At 62.0% G+C, this 7,500-nt stretch overlaps 3 non-coding genes across 3 annotated transcripts in view; all 3 read left to right on the top strand.

Moving 5' to 3' along the window:
• The first annotated feature begins 3,232 nt into the window (after nt 1-3,232).
• Nucleotides 3,233-5,686, top strand: LOC149053953 (small subunit ribosomal RNA). The gene has a single exon (XR_016192404.1). It is a non-coding gene; the product is annotated as a small subunit ribosomal RNA (ribosomal RNA).
• A 210-nt stretch (nt 5,687-5,896) lies between these two features.
• LOC149053954 (5.8S ribosomal RNA) lies at nt 5,897-6,054 on the top strand. The gene has a single exon (XR_016192421.1). It is a non-coding gene; the product is annotated as a 5.8S ribosomal RNA (ribosomal RNA).
• Nucleotides 6,055-6,456: 402 nt separating this feature from the next.
• Nucleotides 6,457-7,500, top strand: part of LOC149053955 (large subunit ribosomal RNA) — a 4,199-nt gene continuing 3,155 nt past the window's right edge. Inside the window, exon 1 of the ribosomal RNA XR_016192415.1 lies at nt 6,457-7,500. This exon is cut by the window's right edge and continues 3,155 nt beyond it. This is a non-coding gene — a ribosomal RNA (large subunit ribosomal RNA).

The following is a 7,500-nucleotide window of genomic DNA, read 5'->3' on the forward strand; positions in this document are numbered from 1 at the left end:
TTTAAAAACATTTCGCCTTACCGCTACGCAGCGACATGTGTGTTGTGCGGTGATTTTTTTTCGGCCGTGGGACTGGTGTCGGGCGGACCGCGGTCGGACGGAAAATAAAAATCCTCGGCCGTGACGTCCGAGTGCCCGGGTGACCCTCCCGGGCGGTTGTCGGGCGAAAACAAAAATATTTCACCTCGTCCCGGGGACCAGTCTGCGGAGTGCCCGGTGACCCTGCCGGGCGGAGCGCACGCCGGTCGGCCGGTTCAGTGATCGTCTCTCTAGGGTTGGTCTCGCGGCCTACACCGGGATAGGTTAGGATAGGTTCGTGGTTCGGTCGCGGTCGACTGGCCCGCAGGTCCGGGCGACGGGCGCTATTTTTTTTTTTTGTCAAAACCGTTCGACGTGCCGACTCCATGGAATTTCGGAGTAGACTGCTGCTTGTCAGCCGCGCGACCGTGATGCACAGTGTGCAGGGCTACGGTGACGACACTGTCCCCATTCACCAGAGGAGGAAAGGGACAGTGAAATATCATTCGAACCAGTACTGTCCTCATCGCTATCGGTGACGAGGGGGTTAGTGCACTGTCCTCATCGCTAACGGGGACGATAGGGACAGTGCACTGTCCTCATCGCTATCGGGGACGATAGGGACAGTGCACTGTCCTCATCTACCAGAAGGTAATAAGGACAGTGTGCATGTTGTATTATCACTGTCCCAATCCGCGCGCGCCCGGTGGTCGGCCGCACTGCTACGCGGGACCGCCTGGCGGCCGGCTAGCGGGACGCGGCTTGCGTCCCGCCCGCGCAGGCGGCGCCATTTTTTTTCGTGCCGTGCAGCCACGCGGCGTGCAGCGTTCGATTTACGCGGGTGCGTACGGTGGTCGACGACTTGCAACAACGTCACGGGTGGTCGGTTAGACGAAATGCGCTCGGGGTTGCCCGGGTAGACCGCGGTCGGTGGGACGGGAGAAGATTTGTTCATGTCGGGTGGGTGGTCGGGTGAAAAAAAATTACGTAGCACTGTTACGCGCGTCCTAACGTCGTTTACGATGAACACGTATTATTTTCCAGTCGACCGTCCACGGTGGTCCGTCGAGCCGGGGTAGGTCGCATGCGGGCAGCCCGGACGTCGACGTTGCACGGGGTTTCGAAACCGGAGTTTTTGGATCGCGATTTTTTCCAAACCCAATAACTCGTTAACGGTCGGTTTTCGGTGGACGAACCAAAGAGGTGATCTCGTCGGGCGCACCGAATACTATCAGGAATAGTAGGTCCGACGGACGTGATGCGATTTTTAAATATTTTTCGATTGTGCGATTGTGGCGGGGGTATTAGTGTTCGGGTGGGGGGAACCGATACGCGCGCCGATTGCGGTAGTTGACGGGCGCGCGTCCACTGTTGCACGAGCGACGCTACGCCATTACGGGTGGTCGGTTAGACGAAATGTATTATCACTGTCCCAATCCGCGCGCCCGGTGGTCGGTGTCGTAGGCGGTCGGCCGGTACTGCTACTCGGGACCGCATGGCGGCCGGCTAGATTTGCGTCCCGCCATTTTTTTTCGTGCCGTGCCGCCAAGCGGCGTGCGTACGGTGGTCGACGACTTGTAACAACGTCACGGGTGGTCGGTTAGACGAAATGCGCTCGGGTGGCCCGGGTAGACCGCGGTCGGTGGGACGGGAGAAGATTTGTTCATGTCGGGTGGTCGGGTGAAAAAAAATTACGTAGCACTGTTACGCGCGTCCTAACGTCGTTTACGATGAACACGTTTTATTTTCCAGTCGACCGTCCACGGTGGTCCGTCGAGCCGGGGTAGGTCGCATGCGGGCTGCCCGGACGTCGACGTTGCACGGGGTTTCGAAACCGGAGTTTTTGGATCGCGATTTTTTCCAAACCCAATAACTCGTTATCGGTCGGTGTTCGGTGGACGAACCAAAGAGGTGATCTCGTCGGGCGCACCGAATACTATCAGGAATAGTAGGTCCGACGGACGTGATGCGATTTTTAAATATTTTTCGATTGTGCGATTGCGGCGGGGGTATTAGTGTTCGGGTGGGGGGAACCGATACGCGCGCCGATTGCGGTAGTTGACGGGCGCGCGTCCACTGTTGCACGAGCGACGCTACGCCATTACGGGTGGTCGGTTAGACGAAATGTATTATCACTGTCCCAATCCGCGCGCCCGGTGGTCGGTGTCGTAGGTGGTCGGCCGGCTAGATTTGCGTCCCGCCACTTTTTTTCGTGCCGTGCCGCCAAGCGGCGTGCGTACGGTGGTCGACGACTTGTAACAACGTTAGGCGAAATGCGATTGTGGCGGGGGTATTAGTGTTCGGGCGGGGGGATCCGATACGGGCGCGGATTGCGGTAGTCCACGGGCGCGCGTCCACTGTTACACGAACGACGCTACGCCATTAAGGTGGAAAAACCCGGGATTTTGTAAATTTGTGAGCGGTTCGGTCGTCGGCGTTGCAGTCGACGGCCGGCCGCCGATCACGAACACCACAACAGCAAAGCCACGGGCGACGCCGAAGACGGCGCGTACACCTCGCGGCGCCCACCGGTCGCCGCCAACTGACGGTCGTCCACGTACGCGGGACACCGTCGGTTGAGTGGCCGGTCCGGTGAGAGCCGGCGGAAGGTGACACGCGTCCGCGTTTCGGCCGCCGACCCATCTCGCAATCCGAGTGGCGAAACTCAACCGGCGCCGCGCGTCCACCAGCCGGTGTTTGCGCGGCGCGCGCCAATCCACACCGATGACGACTCCCGTTACCGTTCCGCGTGTCACGAACACTCGACGCCAGAACATTCCCGCCGCGGCCGGCCATCGTCGCCGCGCCCGGCGGTCGCCGGGGCGAAGCCACGGGACGGCGGACTTCGCGTCGCGTCCCGGCTTCCCCCTCGATCTCGGCTGGGGGCCGTTACGAATCGGGCGAGAGCCGGTCTCGGTACGCTCGCCGGGGACCCGTGCACACACCGTCACCCGAACCCGGCGGTCGACCGTCACCCGGTCCGTCTCGTCAACGTGTCGCACTCCGTGTGCCGACCACACCACACACACATTTTGTTGTTGTTGAACCGCGGTCGGTCGCGCGGCCGTGACCCACAGCGGTCCCGGCCACGCGATCGCCCTCGGCGTCGGCTCGCCGCCCCCTTCCGCGGGGCGTCGGACCGGCGCTCGGACGCACGCGTCCCAGGCCGCCACGCGCGTGGCGGTCGCGGGGCGCGGTAGCAGTAAACCCGAGATCCCTGGTTGATCCTGCCAGTAGTCATATGCTTGTCTCAAAGATTAAGCCATGCATGTCTCAGTGCAAGCCGCATTAAGGTGAAACCGCGAAAGGCTCATTAAATCAGTTGTGGTTCCTTAGATCGTACCCAAGTTACTTGGATAACTGTGGTAATTCTAGAGCTAATACATGCCGACAGAGTTCCGACCGTCGCGGCGCTCTCGGGCGTCGCGCGCGGGAGGAACGCTTTTATTAGATCAAAACCGGCCCGTCGCGGCGCGCTTCGTGCGCGTCCCGATCGCGGCCCGCGCAAAGACCTGGTGACTCTGAATAACTTCGAGCTGATCGCACGGTCTCCGTACCGGCGACGCATCTTTCAAATGTCTGCCTTATCAACTGTCGACGGTAGGTTCCATGCCTACCGTGGTGGTAACGGGTAACGGGGAATCAGGGTTCGATTCCGGAGAGGGAGCCTGAGAAACGGCTACCACATCCAAGGAAGGCAGCAGGCGCGCAAATTACCCACTCCCGGAACGGGGAGGTAGTGACGAAAAATAACGATACGGGACTCATCCGAGGCCCCGTAATCGGAATGAGAACACTTTAAAACCTTTAAACGAGGATCAATTGGAGGGCAAGTCTGGTGCCAGCAGCCGCGGTAATTCCAGCTCCAATAGCGTATATTAAAGTTGTTGCGGTTAAAAAGCTCGTAGTCGGATCTGTGTCTGGGCGGTGCCGGACCACCCTGGCGGTCCGGCGTGTCGCGGCCGGCCGTGCCGCGGGACCACGTGTCCCGTCGGCGCGGTCGCCGTCGCGCTCGTCAGCCGTCTCGGGGTGTTAGTTACCGGCACGTCGGCCGGACGTATTGTCGGCAGGCGGACACGTGTCTCGTGCTCCCGGCGCGCCGCGCGGCCACGCGTCGCGCGGCCGTCGGGGTTCGACGACGGCGGCCGCCTACTCCAATCTTGCTGCGCGGTGCTCTTCACCGAGTGCCGTCGGCGGGCCGACACGTTTACTTTGAACAAATTAGAGTGCTCAAAGCAGGCTCAAATCTGGCGGGGCGGCTTCACGGCCGTCTCGTCAAAAGGCCCTGAATACTGGTCGCATGGAATAATGGAACAAGACCTCGGTCCCGCGCATCTCCGCCCTTCGCGGGCGCGCGAAACCGCCTTCCGGGGCGTTTCCGTGCGCGGGCCGCCGGGCCGGTTTTCGGGACCGGAGGTAATGATCAACAGAGACGGGCGGGGGCATTCGTACCGAGACGTTAGAGGTGAAATTCTTGGATCGTCTCGAGACGAACTGACGCGAAAGCATTTGCCAAGTACGTTCTCGTATGATCAAGAACGAAAGTTAGAGGTTCGAAGGCGATCAGATACCGCCCTAGTTCTAACTGTAAACGATGCCAGCTAGCGATCCGCCGGCGTTTCATTAACGACCCGGCGGGCAGCTTCCGGGAAACCGAAGCTTTTCGGTTCCGGGGGAAGTATGATTGCAAAGTTGAAACTTAAAGGAATTGACGGAAGGGCACCACCAGGAGTGGAGCCTGCGGCTTAATTTGACTCAACACGGGAAACCTCACCAGGCCCGGACACCGGAAAGATTGACAGATTGAGAGCTCTTTCTTGATTCGGTGGGTGGTGGTGCATGGCCGTTCTTAGTTGGTGGAGCGATCTGTCTGGTTAATTCCGATAACGAACGAGACTCTGTCCTGCTAACTAGGCGGGTAAACCCGGGTCGGCGTGGGCGCGGCGCCGGCGGTTTCGGCCGTCTGCGTTCGCGTTCCCGTCGGCTCGGCCCGGTATCCCCGAACGCGTTCGCCCGTCGTCCACGGCGGTCGTCGGGCGCGGCCGCGCCATCCGCGTCCCGGCGTGCGGCGGGCGTGCGGGGGTCGGGGGGCAACCTCCGGTCGCCGTGCGTCAGTCGTGCGCTGGGCTCCGCGGTGAAGCGCGCCGCGTTCGCGGCCGTCGCCGGCGGATCACGATACGTTACTAGGGCTACCGCCGGCTCCCAGGAGCTTAAACTCTTCTTAGAGGGACAGGCGGCGGACGAAAATAGCCGCACGAGACTGAGCGATAACAGGTCTGTGATGCCCTTAGATGTTCTGGGCCGCACGCGCGCTACACTGAAGGAATCAGCGTGTGTTAACATTCCTGGGCCGACAGGCTTCCGGGTAACCCGCTGAACCTCCTTCGTGCTTAGGGATCGTGGCTTGCAATTTTTCCACGTGAACGAGGAATTCCCAGTAAGCGCGAGTCATCAGCTCGCGTTGATTACGTCCCTGCCCTTTGTACACACCGCCCGTCGCTACTACCGATTGAACGACCGCAGTGAGGTCTTCGGACTGGACGCGCGTTATTCGGCCCCCTCGGGGGCTGGGTCGTCGCGCGACCGGGAAGATGACCGAACTCGGCCGTTTAGAGGAAGTAAAAGTCGTAACAAGGTTTCCGTAGGTGAACCTGCGGAAGGATCATTAGAGACGGGCCCGCGGCGCCGGCGACTCGCTTGCCGGTCTCGCGCGCGCCTAATCCGACCCCGTGGCCGCGTGCGCTCGCGCGCGACAACCGCGCACGGTTGTCGTCCGCCGACCGCCCGCGCGCCGCGACCCCCGACCGAGAGTCGACCGAAAGATGGTTACCGTCGTCGGAAGACGATTGTGTAAACGAAAAAAAAAAAACAAACACCCGACCCCGAACGGCGGATCACTTGGCTCGTGGATCGATGAAGACCGCAGCTATCTGCGCGTCGTCGTGTAATCCGCAGGTTATACGAACATCGACCAGTCGAACGCACATTGCGGCCTCGGTGACCCGCGGGTCCCGGGCCACGCCTGTCTGAGGGTCGTATACCGGATACTCGGCCAGACCGATGCGCCGGCACGGCAGGCGTCCGGCGGAGCGCGCGCGCCGCGTCCGGTCCTCACGGGGACCGGCGCCCGCGCGCCCGTCGGCCGCACGCCGCGCCCGCGCGAGTTTGGCGGCTCGACCGGGGAAAACGCGGGCTACCGCTCGCGGCTGCCCCCGGTCGTCCGCCCAAGTTGTGACGGCAAACAGTCACGGGTTCTCGCGCCGTCGAACGGCACGTCCCCGTCCGCCCGCCGCGCGAGAGCGCGGCCGGGTCGGCTGAGAGTCGTCCTCGAGACGCCACCTCTCCGGCAACCGAGAAGCGGACGCGGACCGTCGCCGCGCGGACGGAGCGCGGACCCGCGCACCAGTTACCACCACCACACGTACCACACACTTGTTCCGACCTCAGATCAGGCGGGACTACCCGCCGGATTTAAGCATATTAATAAGCGGAGGAAAAGAAAACAACCGTGATTCCCCCAGTAGCGGCGAGCGAACAGGGAAAAGCCCATCGCCGAATCCCGCCGCGCACTTTTGTGTCGCGGCACGTATGGGAGTTGTGGCGTACGGGCCGGCCTCGTTGCCGGGGCGCACGTGACGGTCCAAGTCTCCCTTGAACGGGGCCATGGCCCGCAGATGGTGCCAGGCCAGTAGAGGCCGTCACAGCGTTCCGGGATCGGACCGCGCCTTCGAGTCGGGTTGCTTGAGAGTGCAGCCCGAAGCGGGTGGTAAACTCCATCTAAGGCTAAATACGGCCACGAGACCGATAGTGGACAAGTACCGTGAGGGAAAGTTGAAAAGAACTTTGAAGAGAGAGTTCATAAGAACGTGAAACCGTTCGGGTGTAAACGGACAGAGCCCGCGAGTCCCCGCCGGGCGAATTCACGGTCGGTGGTCTCACCGCCGGCCGGATCTTTCGCTCGGTCAGCGGACGTCGCGACTCGTTGGGCGCCGGCCGAAGGGCCCGGGTGGCGGTTCGTCGCGGCGGTCGCGCCTCGGCGTGACCGTTCGCGCCGAACCCCGGTGCTCCTGGTCGGCTCGCCCGACGGCATGAACCGTCGACGCGGCCCCGTCGCAGGCGGGGTCCCGTCGGTCGGCGACGAGTTTCGGGCTACTTTCCGACCCGTCTTGAAACACGGACCAAGGAGTCTAACGTGTGCGCGAGTCAACGGTGATCTCACGAAAAACCACGTTTGGCGCAATGAAAGTGAACCGTTTACGGTGCGGACGATGGCCTAGCGACCGAACCCACCGGCGTTCAAAGTCGCGCTGGTCCGCAGTCCGGGGGCGTCTCCGCCAGGTCGGCTCCGGCCGTCCGGGGGCGCACCCTTAGCGCACACGTTGGTACCCGAAAGATGGTGAACTATGCCTGGCCAGGATGAAGTCAGGGGAAACCCTGATGGAGGTCCGCAGCGATTCTGACGTGCAAATCGATCGTCTGAGC

Source organism: Diuraphis noxia, unplaced genomic scaffold, assembly GCF_037042655.1.
Source record: "Diuraphis noxia isolate RWA-SAM2 unplaced genomic scaffold, SU_Dnox_SAM2 contig0019, whole genome shotgun sequence".
NCBI classification, from domain to species: Eukaryota; Metazoa; Arthropoda; class Insecta; order Hemiptera; family Aphididae; genus Diuraphis; species Diuraphis noxia.